Raw genomic sequence first — 17,929 nt, 5'->3', positions numbered from 1 at the left:
AGTGCAAGAATAGGAGAATTAAAAAGAGGGTGGCAGAAAAACCAATCCACTTTAGAAAACTCCCAAAAGTGGAGCGCTGACAATAGTACTTATCTTTATAGTTCAGGGGTATTGGATATCCCAGACAAAGATAACATGTAAAAAAATAATAAGAAAGTACAATGGTGAAGTATGTCAGGAGTTATTACAATAAACTTATAGCAAAATCACCAAACTCACAAGTCTGGAGCCAAAATAATGAATTGGCTCAGATCTAAAGCACCTTGGTGTGTATGGGGAGACACCTTCCCTCTTTCTGTATTCATTCTTCCAAGCTCAGGAGAGAACAGAAACAGGAAATATCTCTCTGGTGTAGTATTTTAAGGCTAGAGAGAAAATGCAGAGAATAATATAAAATGGTCTCTTGCTCACCTTTTGTGGAGCCAATATATAGATACCTGTCTCAGGCTGAAACAGCTTGTTACCCACTAAAAGCAGGATGAAAGTAGCAGCAGGTGGAATTGTGATGATCAAATGATCAAATTTATTAAAAGTAATAAAGTATTAAAAATATACAAATATACTATAAAACAATACAATCGATGTCCAAATGCTAGATCAGACCTCCGAGACGCGTTTCGCCCTCTCCTAGGGATTTCTCAATCGAAGTTGATCTTCTACTTTCATTTCCTGCTTTTTAAATCCTGAAGTTGTCACTTGGTTGGCTTTGCTGATGACTCGTTATCCAATGGTGTACTTTGTTTTGCACACGCTCCTCTTTCAGACGTGTTTGCCGTGTATACTGGAAACCAGAAGTGACGTTGCGTCCTTGTGTCACTTCCGGTATGGGTATCGCCATCTTGTGTACTGGCGATTTCTCTTATGGTACAGTTCTTGATTTACAGTCCATGCATCTATATTGGGGCTCGTATAAGAAATAAAGGGTCAGCAGAGAGTAATTGAGTCTTGAAGGAGTCTTATTTATAACATATAAATAAACCACAGTTATTGCACCAATTCCCACATCAATAATACTTAAGAGTAATATATTCTTCTGATTCCAGTATTAGGGATTACCATGTTAAAAAGTGAGGATAATAAAAAAGTATTATATTGGTAAAATATCTTAACCCCGTAAGGACACATGACATGTGTGAAATGTCATGATTCCCTTTTATTCAAGAAGTTTGGTCCTTAAGGGGTTAAAAGCCCTTATATTGAATAAAAGGTAAACTAGTTCGGGGAAGAATTTTTTTTTTGCATACATGCTAACTAGTGCCTAAGTGCTTGAAGAATTGTGCTGTGTAATAGAGGGTATACTTCCTTAGGATTAAACCTTTGCATGTGCTGATGGGATGTGAAATGTCTGTATGACTTTATTATCCCAGCTAGCACAAAGATATTTGTGTGTCTAATCGTCAAGTTTAGCTCACTTGAAAAGTTCGGGTTCGTACCGAACATTATGTTTTTTGGACCTCGGACATATCACTGTATGTTCGGGTTGGAGTTCGGTGTTCGATTTAATGATGCATTTTGAAAGGCTGCAGGGCAGCCAATCAACAAGCGTTTGACTCGTGTGCCCTTAGAAGCCTTCACAGCCATGTCTACTAATGACATGGCTTTGATTGGCCAGTGCAGCATGGGACCCAGCTAGTAGGGGCATATCTATTAAACAGTGAGCAGCCTGTGGCCCGCGATGCACAAGTGGGGGCTTTTAAAGCGGTAGGTGGGTGCCCTAAATACCAATAAGGGGGGGACCTACTGTCCTCCCCTCGCCCCCCCCAGGTGACTAGGGGTCCCCAAACCCCTAGTCACCCCCTCCCCCCAAAATAATTACCCCTACCTACCCCCCTCACCCTAAAAATAATGAGGGGGGGACCACTAGCTAAGTACCTGTAAAAAAATAAAACTTACCATTTGATGTTTTCTTTTTTTTAAAATCTTCTTTTTTCATCCCCAAAAAAGGGAAAATACAAATCCAGAATAACCGAAGCAAAAAAAAAGAAAAAAAAGGAGCGCAAAAAAAATTAAATCCGTCTTCACTCATGGAGGGCTCCGCACAGACTGAGCTCTGCAGGGCGGGAGAAGACTTATAAAGTCTCCACATTTACCTGTCCAGCACTCTGATTGGTTGGCTTGAAATCCACCAATCAGAGTGCTCTGTGTCATTTTACACAGCGTGGGAAAGTTCTTTGGAATTTTCCAAAGCTGTGTAAAATGACACAGAGCACACTGATTGGTGGATTAAGTAACCAATCAGAGTGTTATGAGTCAAATTACACAGTGTGGGATTTTCAGTAGAAAGGGATACCAAGGTCTCCTGGGCCAGATTGGAATAATCACCTTCTTTCCAGATTTGCTTCAGTATCCTGGGAATCAGAGGTAAGGGAGGGAACACATACCCCAGGCTGAAGTTCCAAGGATGGGAAAAGGCATCTTGCCCCAAAGCTAGAGGTTCCGTGAAAAGGAGTTTTCTTCATCAGAACTTGAAAAACTCTGGGATTCAAACTCCACTCACCTGGTAGTATGCAAGTTCTGCTGAGGAAATGTGCCCAGGTCATCAGAGTAGTTATTACTTGTAAAATAAGTTTGTTTCTTGTACCTCCATGGTGATTTATGTAGGCAGCCCCTGCCCTGTTGCCCGTACGTATAGAGAGCCAAGGACTCTTGAGAGCACTGTGGAGTTTCCGTATAGGAATGTAAATTGTCCTCAGTTCCAGCAAATTTGAGTGAAGGCATTTCTCTGATGGGTTCCAAGTGCCTTGAATCCATATTGATTCTGTGTGGGCACCCCATCCCGTCATGCTTGCATCTGTAGTGATAACTTGCCAAGGAGGATCTTCTATTGGAAACCCTTTCCATAGATTGTCTCGCTGAAGCCACCATTCCAACTGATCTTTTAGAATTTGGGGAATTTTAATAATTTCCAGTTGTTGCGATAGTTGTTGAACTGACTCAGGAAATTCGACTGGATAGTTCTTGAGTACCATTGAGCCCAGCTGACTAAACCTATAGTTGAGGATATCAAGCCCAGCATGCTCATGTGCTCCTTGGCTGTAATGGAAGTTTTATGGACAACTGAGAGAATTTTGCTTTTTAGACTGCTTATCTTTGCTTCTACGTTGTCGATATAAGCCCCCAGGAATATTGCTTGTTGAGATTGCTTCTTGAGATGGAGTCAGAGCACTCTTCTGTTCGTTGATAATCCAACCATATTCCTGTAGACAGTTCAGGGACTGTATGGTGTGACAAGAGGCTTCTTGATGAGATGGAGCTACAATTAAAATGTCATTGTGATGGACTGCCTGGCACCCCGACCGGGTACCTCCGTCATTCGCTGCTTCCTAGCACTTGCGAGCACTGTACTGGAACACCATAACCACCGTAAACCCCATGAACCGCCGCAGCTTGGTTGGGGTCTCACCGTCCTCCACCCACCCTGGACCCAGTCATGATCTGGTTAGGGGCGGAGCTACACATAAGTGATGCTGCCATGATTAGCCAGGAATATTTTTTTCTTATTATTTTAAGAGAGTCACGTGACGATTTGGGAGGAATCTTTCTAAACATACAAGGGAAAAAAGAAAAAAAAATCTTCACTTTTATTTTTATTGCTAATTACAGAAGGTGTTCAAATTGTTCAGACGTGTTCAGTATACCAAAGCCCACAAAAAAAAAAAAATCCCACTGTGACAACACCCATAAGACATCTGTTTTAGACTGGTAGCAGACAATCACAACACAAAAACAGCACACACGCTATTAAAACACATAGATAGGTGTGTATGAGTGCTTGGTTATTAGTGTGCATATGAATGTGTGTGTATTTATTTTACAAGTGACTATCATACACAAAGGAAGGAACATTTTCTCTTTTTCTAGTTATTAAATAAACAAAAATACTACATTTAAATAATTTCACATACTAAGCTGTTTTTTTTTACATTCCAACACTTCATTAACAATGATTATGCAGATTTGAAACACATTTTTTTTTCATCATATTCTCAATTTTTCACAATTCTTGTATAAAATGAACCAAGATATTTTCAAACAAAATCAAAATACTATATTCTTATTTATATTTTATTAGAATTATTATGTGATTGCTGGTGGAAAAGGGAGTAAGCACATGTAAATGAAAGGTATTTAGCCATACCTTGGAGGAAATTTTTTTTTTTACCTGTTTGGAGGAGTAAATGGGAGAAGATAAATTATAAGTTATATTTAATTATGTCAATCATTATATATTGGACCCATTTTGCGGGCCGGCCTGGAGCGTTTAATAGACTCGTGCCATCAAATGGAGCAAGATGATGAGATTTAGTAGCTTTACTCTTGAAAATATTAAACTTAAACATGTCCGTAGACAAAGAAAATTGTGATTTATCTAATTTTTTCAGTAAATCGCTGTACTTTTATGATCAATTCACTGTATCTATTAGCAGTTAGAAAAAAAACACTGTATATTAGAAAATTACCAATCAATATGTCAAGCCCCGAGAGCCATAGGAAATCTTAATATTTTTTGTTTCATTGACATCATTGCTGGATGCGGATACATTTTAAAAGACGACAGTTAACCTTCAGTTTATTCTAGGGCATGAGGCTTTCTTATATTTTTGGTTTGTTAATGCCCTACAAATCATACGAGTATAAATCCTCTAAAGCAGGATTACTTGCTTCCATTCAGTTTAATCTTGAAATCTCTGAAGCAGGTTTCTTTAGTGACTACGGTGTGCTTTCAAAGAGTGGAGCTTGCTCTGTTGGTTCATCAATACTTGTAATATTATCAAATGTGAAGATAATCCCTTTCTCCTTCACCGGCTTCAATAGAGAGTTAGGTCATTTCATCATTTGCATAGTGGCACGTTACACACTAATTAAAGATTTACATTTCATTGCAGGTTAACATATTCATATGTTACAATACATATATTGTAATTATTTCCTGTACTCCCTGAAAAGCGAATTAATCCTGTACATAAAAAACAAACATTGACAATTAAAAGATAAGTATTTATTTTTTTGTTAGTAAATATATTCAAATACTTCTCTTTTATACATATATATATATATATTAAAGCACTAACAGGTTTTGTCATTGCCGCTACAAAAATCAGTGTTACATCAAATGGACTGACGTTTTGACCTTTAAAGTATTTTTCAAGATTACATGTTTCATTCTATTAATATATATATTTATTTGTGTGTGTGTGTGTGTTTTAATGACTGTATTTGTCACTAAAGATGTTACTTCTCTACAATAAATAGTTCATCTAGGAGAAAGACTTTAAGTAGCCTCCATAGACACATGTTTGTTGGCTGTGTTAATATGCAGTATGTTGATATAAATTGTGTTATTACACATTTAAGTTGAAAAGAAAATCCATTGATCAGATTATATAGAATGTAATATGAGCAAGGAGTATATTACACCTGCTATTCATGCCAAACATAAAAGAAAGCACATGCAATTTACATAATTGTGTTTAAATAGTCTTAACTTGTGTAGTACAAATTTCTGTTAAATGTGGAAGCCAATTTGCATTAAATCCTATTTTTTGGCTGTTGCTCTCTTGGAATAAGGATTTCCATGGCTTAGTGTGCAGTTGTTATTGCCTCCATCTATCTGGCAGATTAGTTTGCCATGTAGCGAGACAATTGATGCTTTTAATAATTAGCTAATGCTGATTAAAATGCATTAGGGTATGAATTGTTTGGCATCATTAACTAACCTTAAGGCTCACCTGAAAAAGTGATCTCATGGTAGACATTTAAAAAAATTGTTTATCAAACTTTGTCCTTGAGTGCTATCGCCTACGTTTAAACAAAATCTCATACGTTGTCCTTATCAAAAATGAATTATAATAAAATTAAATATAATCACACACAAATATACACACACACACACACATATGCCTTTTCAAGCCAAAGTTAATGATTTTAAGAATACCTTATTAAAGCATGATAATATATGCAGCAACTAATGGCGTGACATATCAATCAAACATTTTTTTCAAGATGTAACTTGCATGTGGATGCACATAAAAAGATGTAACATAATAAAATGGAGATTTGAAGCAAACATATGTATTGCATGGTTAGTGACGTTGTGCAAAGATATTGGTCTAACAGAGGTTATTCTAACAGAGGTTATTCTGGTCCCTTGGTACTTATCAATGACTCTGCAGCCAGTATTGTGAATCAATGATTTAACGCCAGACCAAGAGAAAGTGATATTAATAGTGCATACTACATTGCTTCCCCACCAGAGCGACTCTGCTCACCTACGTGCCACTACTGAACACAGGTATAACACCCCCTCCTGCCAAAGATAAACCAGAAAGGGAGAACTAAAAACCTCTCAACACACTCTGAGACATTCCACACAAAATACTCAGGCACATTCAGACTCCCCTACACACAAAACAGTCAGACTGCTCCACACACAAAATTTAGCCAACGTACACCACACTCAGTCTCACCACACATTCCCCTCTCAATCCCCCTGACACATACAACACCGAGCCACCACACACACACACACACACACACACACACACACACACGCACACAACACTTCCAAAAACAAAGCCCAGAACTCTAGAAGGGGCCTCAATCTGACTCCTGCTTACGGCACTGAACAATCTCAATGTGGCTCTGAAAGCAGCACTCTAAAGTAAAAATATAGATATACCTGTTTTTACCCTTAGAGTGTGTGTTTTTTTAAGTTAGATTCAGGGCCCCTTTTTATTAAATTTAAACAAAACAACACTAAACCCGCAATCCAGAGTCAAGTTTTTTCCCTCCCAGCAGCCTGATCGGTTTGCTGTGCATGATGATGCTGGACATAAAGCCTTTTGATTTTTGACATTTCTAACCAATGTAGTGGTTTTGGTACTTAGAGAAGAGTTACTTTTATTCATGTCAGTAAGGCACATAATCTCTGGCAAAACCAGTACATACATTCCTAGTGTTGAATTGAATTGGACAAATTTGGGAATGCCAAAGCTGAAAGTTAGGAAAGCTTTGAATGATTGTCTTGGTGGAAATAGCTTTCAAAGATAACAAAAATCTATTGGGTGATTGAAGCATTTGGTTGATGCATTTGTGGCAATCACTGTGCGTGCACTGATTTTCTCCAAACAGAAATGCACTGACGATAGTTTCCTTGGGGTGGAGTTTCCTTGGGGTGGAGATGACTTGATAATGGAGAAAAGGTGAAGACATTTTTTAAGTATGGGGTGGGGCTTACCATTTAGAGCATTAAAGGAACAATCCAAATGTTAACAATGAATATCGGTTTTAACGTTGGAGTGTTCCTTTAAGACAAGACACTTTGGACACTTTTTTTTCTGAATATATTTTGCAACTTTTCCTACATTTTTAAACAATTAAGCATAAAGGACAACAATCATTTCAAATATTTATTTTTTCTAATATAATAATCCTCTCATAAAGTTTTGAAAGGAAATTGATGTATTTTAAAATGATGTCTATCTAAAAAAAAAAAATAGAAAAACTAATTCCTACCGTTAGTAAATGACAGGAACCTTCAGCCAAATACACCTTTGGTCAGCCAATGTTTCAAAACCAACAATTAGTCTATATGGTCTTTAATGCTTCTGTGCAAAGTGTGAAGTAGGGAAGACCGTAGAGACTACCTAAAAGTTTTTAAACACTGTCTGACCCAAGATCCTGTCATATACTAAAGGTAGGGATGAGCTTTCTCATTTTTTTTTTTCACATGTACTTCATTTAAAAAAAAATAAAAAATATTTTCTTTCAAAACTTGAAGAGAGGATTAATATATTAGAAACAAATGTATTTCCTTTCAAAGTTTGATGAAAGGATTATTATATTAAAAATCAGTTTCGAGGTAACAGGTATCCTATAAATGTAAAATCATTCGCTGTGAATTTCAAATCTAGATGTTTGATGGTATTTTTTTTCTGCATTTGTCACAATAACATTTATTTGTAAATGTAAAATGAACTGTTTGTTAGACCACATATCCAGCATTGCTCTGGTTGTATCAAGTGATAAGGAAAAGGATTAAAGTGTTCATGAACTCTATATAAACAGAGTAAATTGTGATGACAGAATGCCCATTTCAAAGGTATATAGCAGGTGGTCACTGCAAAGAAGCTGTGATAGGAAGATTATTCTTAATCTCTTTTGAAAAACCAATGTCAGTACTTTCTGTGATGCAGTACATAAAAACACTCCTGGAACTGTTGATGGAAAACAAAGCAAAATGCATTTGTTTGCAGTCTGGATATTAAAACCCTTTAGTACTCAGAGGTTCATTGTTTTGATGAGCTTACAGATCTGTGCTTAGTAAAATTGCTAAGAAGATTCAAACATGAAAAGTGAGAACGGAGATATACAGTGGTTTCATATTTCTGTTCTATTGTACAAATAACAGCGTATTTGCAAAGCTAGTTATAAGTAATCAGATTAATAATTCAAAGGATATTTGGGACCCAGTACACAAACATTAACAAATAACTTCCAAAATAATTCATTATTACAACATATGTACGAAAAAGTGTCAATTAGAAATGTGTTCGACTTTAGGTTGACTGACTGTTGGTCCAAATTCAGTATCACCAAAGCTCCACATAGAGGTATGAAAAAAAAAATGATTAGTGCAATGACCAAACATGTTCATTTGTTTGGTGTATGGAGTTCTGTCTCTAGCACTAAAAAAGAGATGACTGATTAATGTTGAATTTATTCACAGATCAAGTGAAAGGCGACTTACGGCGGGGAAAAAATGAGGAACTGTATACAAATCTAAATAAAGATTTATTTACTGCTCGTTTTCTTTTTCCCTCTATTGGTTCCTGTTTCTGGCTTGATCTGTGAACCAAATAGCAGAGCAATTCACAAAATATATATATACATAACATTTATATTATATTTTGCAGTACACTATTTGGCCCATTTTTGCACCCTCTTTTGTTAGTCTAAATCATTTTAATGAATATCTTTCATGTACAATTTTCAGACAAGCCGAACAGTCAACTGAACAAATAGTGGAGGTTTCATTTTCAGAAAAGATGGTGGCATAACCAAATGTATTTCCCGTGCAAGTCTAGTGTCAACTAAGACATGTCCTGCACATAAAAATGGATACATAATAAACATTATGTGGATTGCATGTGCATGTACCGACAATGACACTACACTAGTTACAACCATCCAATATAAAAAATAGATGCAGTAAGTTGTTGGAAAATGGTCTATGTATTACCTACTGATGTGTCCAGCACACACACTCATACAGAAGAAAAAAAAAATAAAAAATTATTTTAATATACAACATATTAATTTTCATAGAAGTCACGTTGACACCACACAAAACGATATTTTCCAAAAGGTCCATTTTACTCGTTCTTTTAGTTGGGCAACAAGCACTGATAAAAACATGTGTAATCAATCAAAGATATACTAAAATCATTGAAACAGCAAAAAAAAAAAAAAAAATTGCATATCAGAAAATAAACCTTTCCAACTGTTAATTAACTAGCAAGTATCAAGAAATCATCCAATATCTTTCTAGTGAGATCAACAGAGACAACATATACTCCATAAGCATTGTTTTTTAACACAAAAGATATGTATTATATACAATAAACTACTCAATGATTCAGTTGCATACCAGTTAAGATGGCAAGCAAATTATTACATTTTTAAGTAAAAACAATAGGATTACAGAACAGATTTATACTACACAATTTAATGGTAATTATTTGAAAATATAACTTTTTGGGAAAAACAAGTAAGAGACCATATAGTAAAATGGTTTGCCAACATACTTTTGCAATTTTTATTTGTAATAGAAAAACTTATATTTTCCTAGAAGCATTGAAATATGTCACATGTTGGCAAAGTGAATATGATATAATGTAATAGTCATATTTTATTTTTTCACACATATGAATGTTTCTAATTAAATTCAATGTGTCATTATTTCAGACACATATTATACAACATATGGCAGAATTCACATAGTTTAATAGATAGTCTGATTGTTTTTATTAAAAATTATACTATCTCATAATCATAATCACGGTTCACAAAATTGTCATATATATATATATAAAGAGAGAGAGCGCACTCACAAGACTTCTTAATATATATGCTCTTTCTTTTATTGAAGCAGACTATGTGCAAAAAAGATTGTTTCATTCCTATACTGGACTTTTATCAAGATATATATATATATATATATAAATATATACATTGTTGAATTTTATAGCCAAAAGAGCAAGTAATTTTACCTTATCCAGCATGTGAAGTGTCTCTGAAGCCTGAAAAGACTGTGTAACACCCTAATTCCAGGACAAGGTACCAAAGGAAGGAGTACTTTTGTCACATATCTATCCATCTATCTATCTATCTATCTATATATATATTTGTAGTCGGGGACAAAAGCCGTATACATGATAAGTTAGATATATGAGCAAGTCGGTTGTAGTGTGCCGAAACCGACGTATCGGGTAGGCCTGTAATAAAAGAGGGCCCACCTGTAATAGTAATATGTATAAGGGGAGAGGTGGGAGGGATGAACCAGGCAGCATCAGCCCTGTGGTGTAGGGGGCCTGAGTTTAAATAGCCGGGTAACCCCTCCCACAACTTCAGGCTACGCCTTCCAATTTGTAGTCGGGGACAAAAGCCGTATACATGATAAGTTAGATATATGAGCAAGTCGGTTGTAGTGTGCCGAAACCGACGTATCGGGTAGGTCTGTAATAAAAGAGGGCAAAAAGTTGAATAAGATACCTTATTACACATCTTTACGTTGCAAGATTCATAACGGCTTGTCCTACTCAAATCTAGCTTTGGTTGTGGTATGTATCTAGTATTATACTGTGGATTTCCAGCGTCCTAATGTTTATGGTGTGAGCAGGGAAATTTTTCTGGAAGCAGCTGATCCTGCCCTGATTCTGGAGGAATGTCCCGAAAAGGCATTGGGGTTGAGTCCCCGCCTAGTTAAGAGGGTTCTGAGGTACATTATGAATTTAGCTGTAGTGAGTGGTTTGCCCTGCAGTTAAATAGGGGCATATTGAGATTTGGTCCTGTGAGTGATAACCTGTAAAGGTCTGACATTTTGACCGGCACCTTATTGCCCGTAGGATTGTCCCTACGTATTACACATGGCAAGAGGATGTGAACTGTTTGGTACCAGGATGGGCACTTAAGACATGGTGTAGCCAGCCAGGTAAGTTTTGTAGTGTTAAGAGAGATTTTATAAATTGTGTGGGCAAAAAGGAGAGGAGTGTCGCAATGGTGACTAGTGAACGAATATCGGTTTTATGGTAATCGGTGGTAAACTTGTTGTAAAGGTGAAATGTCTATTGTATGCTTGTGATGTATAATCAGAGAGGGCAGCTCAATCCAGAAATCTGCCAAATGCCATGAGGCGAGTTAGTGCAGTATTAAGCCATGGAATGTGGGTATAGCCAGCTGCTTTATTGTCAGAAAATCACTTGACTTCCCCTATCCGATCATACCTCCCCAGGCCTTGTAGGCGGCCACTATGGGGCAGATTCCAAAGAAATGTTGACGAGGAATAGAAATTTTTTTTTTTTTTTTTTTTTTTTTTTTTTTAAGAGTCTCAACTGGCCAGGCAACTCAGAACCAAAAGTCACCAAATTGGCTGTGAAATCAGTGTGTGCGGACGCATTGGTCCATGTAACTGGGAAATGATGAGAAATGGCGGGAATAACCTGGCCCCCAATCCAATGTGGTATGAACCTGAGCCATATGTGTAGGTCTGCTTACAACTAGTGCCAGAATGCAACTGTCGGTGGGAAGAAGACTCAGCGGTCGGGAAATAAATGTGCAGAATAATTCTCATGGCAAACCTCAATGTGCCCAGTAGGACTGTAGATCCATTCTCCCCCCACCCTCCCCGCTTGTTCTTCAGAAGGAAAGGTTCCCAGGACTCCGATGCGCTGTACCTTCTCTGTAGGTGGACATGTTCTGTAGCTTATTAGTGTCAAGATGAATGCCTAAGAAGGTCAGTTTGTGAAAGTGGAACCCATAGTGATGAAAAGTGCCATCGTCTTGTGAATACTAACCAAAGCGGAGTGAGGGTGTTCTATCATGAGGAAGTTATCTAAGATAACCGGTGACTGCAGGACATTCGCTAATATTGAGTGTTAGTCAACATAGTGTGTTAGAAAATAAGATAAACAGCTTGGGGTTACTCTTTGCTCTAAAAGTTACACGTGTGGGAGATTCATGACAATCCCTCCATAAAATGCCATGAACATGCCCTTGGGATGGCTGAATAGGTAGAAGTTTGGAGGCATAGGAAATGTCTGTCTTGCCCACCCAAGCTCTGGTCAACCCCTTTGGCATAGTGCTGGGAGAATTCCTTAGAGGAAATCAATGAGTTGAGGCTAGGGGTGGGTAATTAATATGGTTGAATACCTTCTTAAGCAACGTAATTGTGTTGCGGGGTCTATTAATGCAGACAGAAGGTTCTGACACTCGTGAATACCGGACAGGAGTGTGACCAGACCTGTGTGGAACTGGTGTGTGGAAACCTTGATGTAGAAGTCGACTGAGTGACAGAAAGGCTGTGCTTAGAGGTAAAACTCCAGGTTGTTGATGCAAACCTTCTCTATGGTGAGGAGAAGTAGAGCCACTTACATCACAAAAGTCTGAAGGCTAGGATGAATTCTGGGATAGTGAGTTTCTGATTGAGTCTGGGATTCTGGTGTATAGAACGACGTACAGATCATCGTAGTAGTAAGACTTGTACTCTAAGACATCGTGGGAGGCAATCAGTAAGGAGACTAAATTAACCTTTCCAGATGTCTTTGCGTATGGTCAGGGACACAAAGTATGAGGGAGTAATAATGTAAACCGATGTGCTAAGGGAGGGATTTGAAAGGATAACATAACCATGAGAGGGATTTGGGAGTCCTGTGGCTGGGATGTGCATCAGTGCCTGTGGAGATTCCAGTCTCTGTAGTCCATCGTTGATGTTATGTATGGAGGCAAGTAGAGTGGATATCAATGGTTTGACTTCATGTGATTTGGACTAGTGGGCAGGGGCCACTGAAAGGTGTGGCAAGAATGTTGGCCTCTTGGGGACTGTAAAAAGAGTCAATATAAGAGGCCATGCTGGGTGAGGCCCTAACTCGTAACCTGGAGAGGTTGATGTGAGGCGTTAGCTATGTGTTGGGCCGAGGGGCGTGTACCTCCATATGCGGATGAAGATGGGTGTTGGCCTCACGGAACTGATAATGATGAGGCTAGTTACTGGCATAGCTGGGTACCAGGCCGATAGCTGACATAGCGGATCCGAGAATGGGACGGGTAATGGGTAGTAGCGAGGTGGGTAAACATACCTTGCTTGGGGTAGAATGTGGTTTCCTTGCCAGAGGAATTAGATATTGGAGAACCTACAGGGAAATGATGGTGGGAGGCAAGTTGGAACTGGAATTGGGCTTGACTTACTGTGAACGAAATACGCCTGTATAATCGGGGTGGTTGTTCTTGAGGCTGGTCTATGAATAGGTAACCTGAGGACATAGTTGTTAGAATCCTGACCCTACAATGGTGGGTACAAGATTCATAGGACATAAATCAAATATCCCTATAAGTGAGTAGGGTGAGGATCCTAGGCCATTACCAGAGACCATGGGGAGTGTTTAACCAATACTGCGACAATAATGGGGGATAGGCAGAGTCATGAGTGACCGCTAATTGGTCCTGTGACTTCTTAAGCTAAAATACATATAGGGGGATATGGAATACCAAGCTATGATGGCAGTTTTGAGCTATCCCGGTAGGACTTAGAATATTTAATTATGGTCGTGCCAGCATGGGAAGGAGGGTGTATGTGTGGGGAATTAAGGATCCCCGGGCGTGGGCCTGTGTACGGCCTGGCAAAGGAATTGCGTGCCAGCGTTGGCTGATGTAACATAGAACAGTTAGAGTGGAGTTGCTGTAGGTTTAATGATACAAGGGTCGGTTAGGATGATGAACTTGCTTGAGTAGAATATAGCAGCAATGAGTAAATAACCTTTAGTGCATAATACGTGATTATTTTGACGTAGAGTCAGGGGGAACATATGATGGTATGGTAAAGCCTGGTACACTAGGGTTTGTCCCAGGGAACATGACGATACATATGAACATAGGAGTGTGGCGTGTTACAAAAAAGGTTTAGCGAATAGGTGATCGTCCTCCAAATAAGTAATATACCTATCGTGGGAGCAAGTATACAGATTGGCCATAACACATGGTAACAAATGTGAACGTGATGACTGCCTCAGAACAGTACCAGGTCCATAAGTGATAGAATAAGACATATGCGATATATGATGGTAATGCTATACATGTAGTGAATATTAAATGCTTACCAGAGCTGAATTAGTAATGGGAAACTGAAAATATCCATGCACAATCGTAAATAATAACAAGAAACATAGCAAATATAACAGAACTACAGGGGGCATGTAAGGATAACTAGTAGCAGGCTAAAGAACCTGGACATTTCATGTATCAGGGAACAGTGTAAAACTAACGAATTGGTACTATGATTGTGGTGGCCGTTGATGGAAGCATGGAATGGAAGATGGAAGCATGGAATTAAGAGACTGGAGACTAGTTCGGTAGAAATTTGACGAAAAGAAACTAGCGAATAGGAATGGAACAAAGAGCAGGCAGGAGTAGGTGAACTGACTTAAGTCCTGAACGGGAAAAAGTCCAGAATATACGGTATGTAAAAACGTAAACAATTGTGTGTTCATGGATTTGGCCCGTACAGGCAGACTCACGGTTCGTGGATTTGACTGGTACAGGAAACAAACGAGAGGTCAGCTATGTGGCTGGAAAGTACCCAGACTTGGTGGACATGGAGGTTTGGTCCAGGAAAAGGCCTGATAAGCCGGTAAGGGGTCTCATAGAGCCAGCGGGAACGAACAGCCAGTTCTGGAGAGGAGGTGAGTAGTCTGACTGCGTGTGGCTGGAACAGCGTGATGGGAGTTGTTGGAGCAGGGAAAACTTGGTCCGATCAGCGTGGGAGTCAATGACCGCATGTGGCTGGAACAGCGTGATGGGAGTTGTTGGAGCTGGGAGAACTTGGTCCGATAGGCGTGGGAGTCTGACCGCATGTGGCTGGAACAGCATGATGGGAGTTGTTGGAGCTGGGAGAACTTGGTCCGATCGGCGTGGGAGTCTGACCGCATGTGGCTGGAACAGCGTGATGGGAGTTGTTGGAACAGGGAGAACTTGTCCAATCGGCTTGGGAGACTTTGACCGCATGTGGCTGGAACAGCGTGATGGGAGTTGTTGGACCAGGGAGAACTTGGTCCAATCGTCCTGGGAGTCTCTGACCGCATGCGGCTGGAACAGCGTGATGGGAGTTGTTGGACCAGGGAGAACTTGGTCCAATCATCGTGGGAGTCTCTTACTGCATGTGGCTGGAACAGCATGATGGGAGTTGTTGGAGCAGAGAGAACTTGGTCCGATCGTCCTGGGAGTCTCTGACCGCATGCGGCTGGAACAGCGTGATGGGAGTTGTTGGAGCAGGGAGAACTTGGACCAATCAGCGTGGGAGTCTCTGACCGCATGTGGCTGGAACAGCAGGATGGGAGTTGTTGGAGCAGGGAAAAACTTGGTCCGATCGGCATGGGAGCCACAGTAGGCCTCAGACCAGCTTGTTTGGAGTTTTAGGCAGTCTGTGTTGATGACCTTTGAACTGGAAGTAGTCATGAACCAGGCAGCATCAGCCCTGTGGTGTAGGGGGCCTGAGTTTAAATAGCCGGGTAACCCCTCCCACAACTTCAGGCTACGCCTTCCTATATATATATATATATATATATATATAGATATAGATATAGATATAGATATAGATATAGATATATAGATATAGATATAGATATATAGATAGATATATATATATATATAGATATAGATATAGAGATAGATATAGAGATAGATATATACAGTGAGGAAAAAAAGTATTTGATCACCTGCTGATTTTGAACATTTGCCCACTGACAAAGAAATGATCAGTCTATAATTTTAATGGTAGGTGCATTTTAACAGTGAGAGACAAAATAACAAAAGAAAATCCGGAAAAATGCATGTCAAAAAAGTTAGAAATTGGGGGCGGAGCCTGACTACCAAGCGAACCAGACATGCATGGAGAGGGTTCCTGAGTCTGGAGCCAAGATTCTGGGTTTATCACCCAACCACCCAAGCACACCGACTGCTGAATGCAATATTTGTGACAAGGAGACTGCGCTGCACCCGGGGATACCCGTCACTTGGGTCTCTGGTGCTGGGCAGACCAAATTGTGACCTGCGACCTGTGCGGGTGGGAGCCGAGGAGAGACGGCCGCTCTCCCGGTTCTCTGACTGACTGACAAGGGGGCACTCCCAAATTACCTTCTCCCCCCCCCCCCGTGGACCGGTGGGGGTTATCCCTCAGCTGCCTTAGTAGCAGACGCTCCTGTGAGCCCTGCAAAACTCTCAAGCCACATGGAACCAGAGACACTCAAGATGGCGGAAGCACCAAGCTCTGCACCACGAGACCCGACACTGTCACATCCTGACCCAACAACAGACAAGCTGAGAGCCATATTTAACAACTTTTGGGCCAAGCTGCTCAACCGTACAAGGCAAGCAATGGCCATACGGGAGCCTGACAGGGGAGACCAAGTGCACAATGGGGAGTGGCCTGAGAGGCCGCCTACGGGCTGATGGATATCCCGCACTAACCCTACTACACTAAAGCGACAAAAGCCGCGAAAACAACATTACCGGCTGAGAAAGCGAACTGCGGACAGACGTCCTGCCCACCGCTGCCGTGAAACACCGAGCCCCAAAGCACCACAGCCTGTCCTAAGCTACATGGAGAAGCTACCAGGGCCACCTCTGAGCCGCCCCCCATGCCGTCCAAAGCTGGGCAACTCCTCACCAGGCGAGAGAGCCACTGGCTGGCAGGTCACCAACATGCTGGACAGTCCGGTAAACCCTGTGGGCATAGGCTGAAAGGGGCCAACCCGAGGAATATGTGGAGCTGGGGACATGTCCATACAATTAACCACCCCATGGGACATTGTAACAGTCAGCAGACTAAGACCCCGATAACCACATTCAGAACGTGCATAGCTCCTACTTTTGTTTAATTTTATATGTACCATTTGATCTGATTTGATTTGATTTATGATCTCTTAAGCACTTCTTGTTTTCTTGCAGCACCTAGGTGCTCATAGCCTGGCTCAGGGGGTCCCACCTACTATTAGCAACTTTCTATTAAATGCCCCTCCCTGTGCATGCACGGGTAACGTAACCTACATCACTGAAAAAGCGCAGTAACTCTTACAGGTGTTATACTCTCTTAAACTCGTATTTTTTATATTGCAATGTAAGTGATTCAGCTATATAGGCCTCGCAAGCTTAGCACCCAATTTCTAAACACACACGCATGAGCCCAGCTCTTGCGCACGCTGGAAGTTCTCTCCTAGTTGCCACCATGCCACTAGTTGGTCCAGACTGGATAGCTTGCCAGAAGGAGGCAACGGTCGAAAGGACCCACACAAACCCCCTATAGTACAGCGTGGTGTAAACGTGATGCTGGAGTATTTTGATGCCCCCAATCTTGAAGTAGAATCAGTTAGCCTAACCACAGGGATGTCTTTGGACGCCATTTAATATGTACCAAACCGCGGCCCTGCTTGAGAGCGGCTACTAGGCACTCAACTATACAAAAGCACAGTCATACCGAGTACCAATGATATGCTTAACTCTAAGCTGACATACGGCTACACACACTTAAGCCAAATATGTAATATCTTGCTGAACCAACAAGCCCCCTACACAGGCTTACAACGTCTACAACCTAGACAGCATCAGCATAGTAGGACACTCAACTGTTCGATACCTTGAAAATCATTATAGCAACATTCCT

General features: G+C 40.3%; 1 protein-coding gene across 1 annotated transcript in view; it reads right to left on the bottom strand.

The window, feature by feature from the left end:
* Window positions 1-17,929, bottom strand: part of TENM2 (teneurin transmembrane protein 2) — a 2,177,747-nt gene that overhangs the window by 1,940,781 nt on the left and 219,037 nt on the right. The window lies entirely within an intron of this gene.

Source organism: Pelobates fuscus, chromosome 3 (genome assembly GCF_036172605.1).
Source record: "Pelobates fuscus isolate aPelFus1 chromosome 3, aPelFus1.pri, whole genome shotgun sequence".
NCBI classification, from domain to species: Eukaryota; Metazoa; Chordata; class Amphibia; order Anura; family Pelobatidae; genus Pelobates; species Pelobates fuscus.
This window is presented reverse-complemented; position numbering and strand designations above follow the sequence as displayed.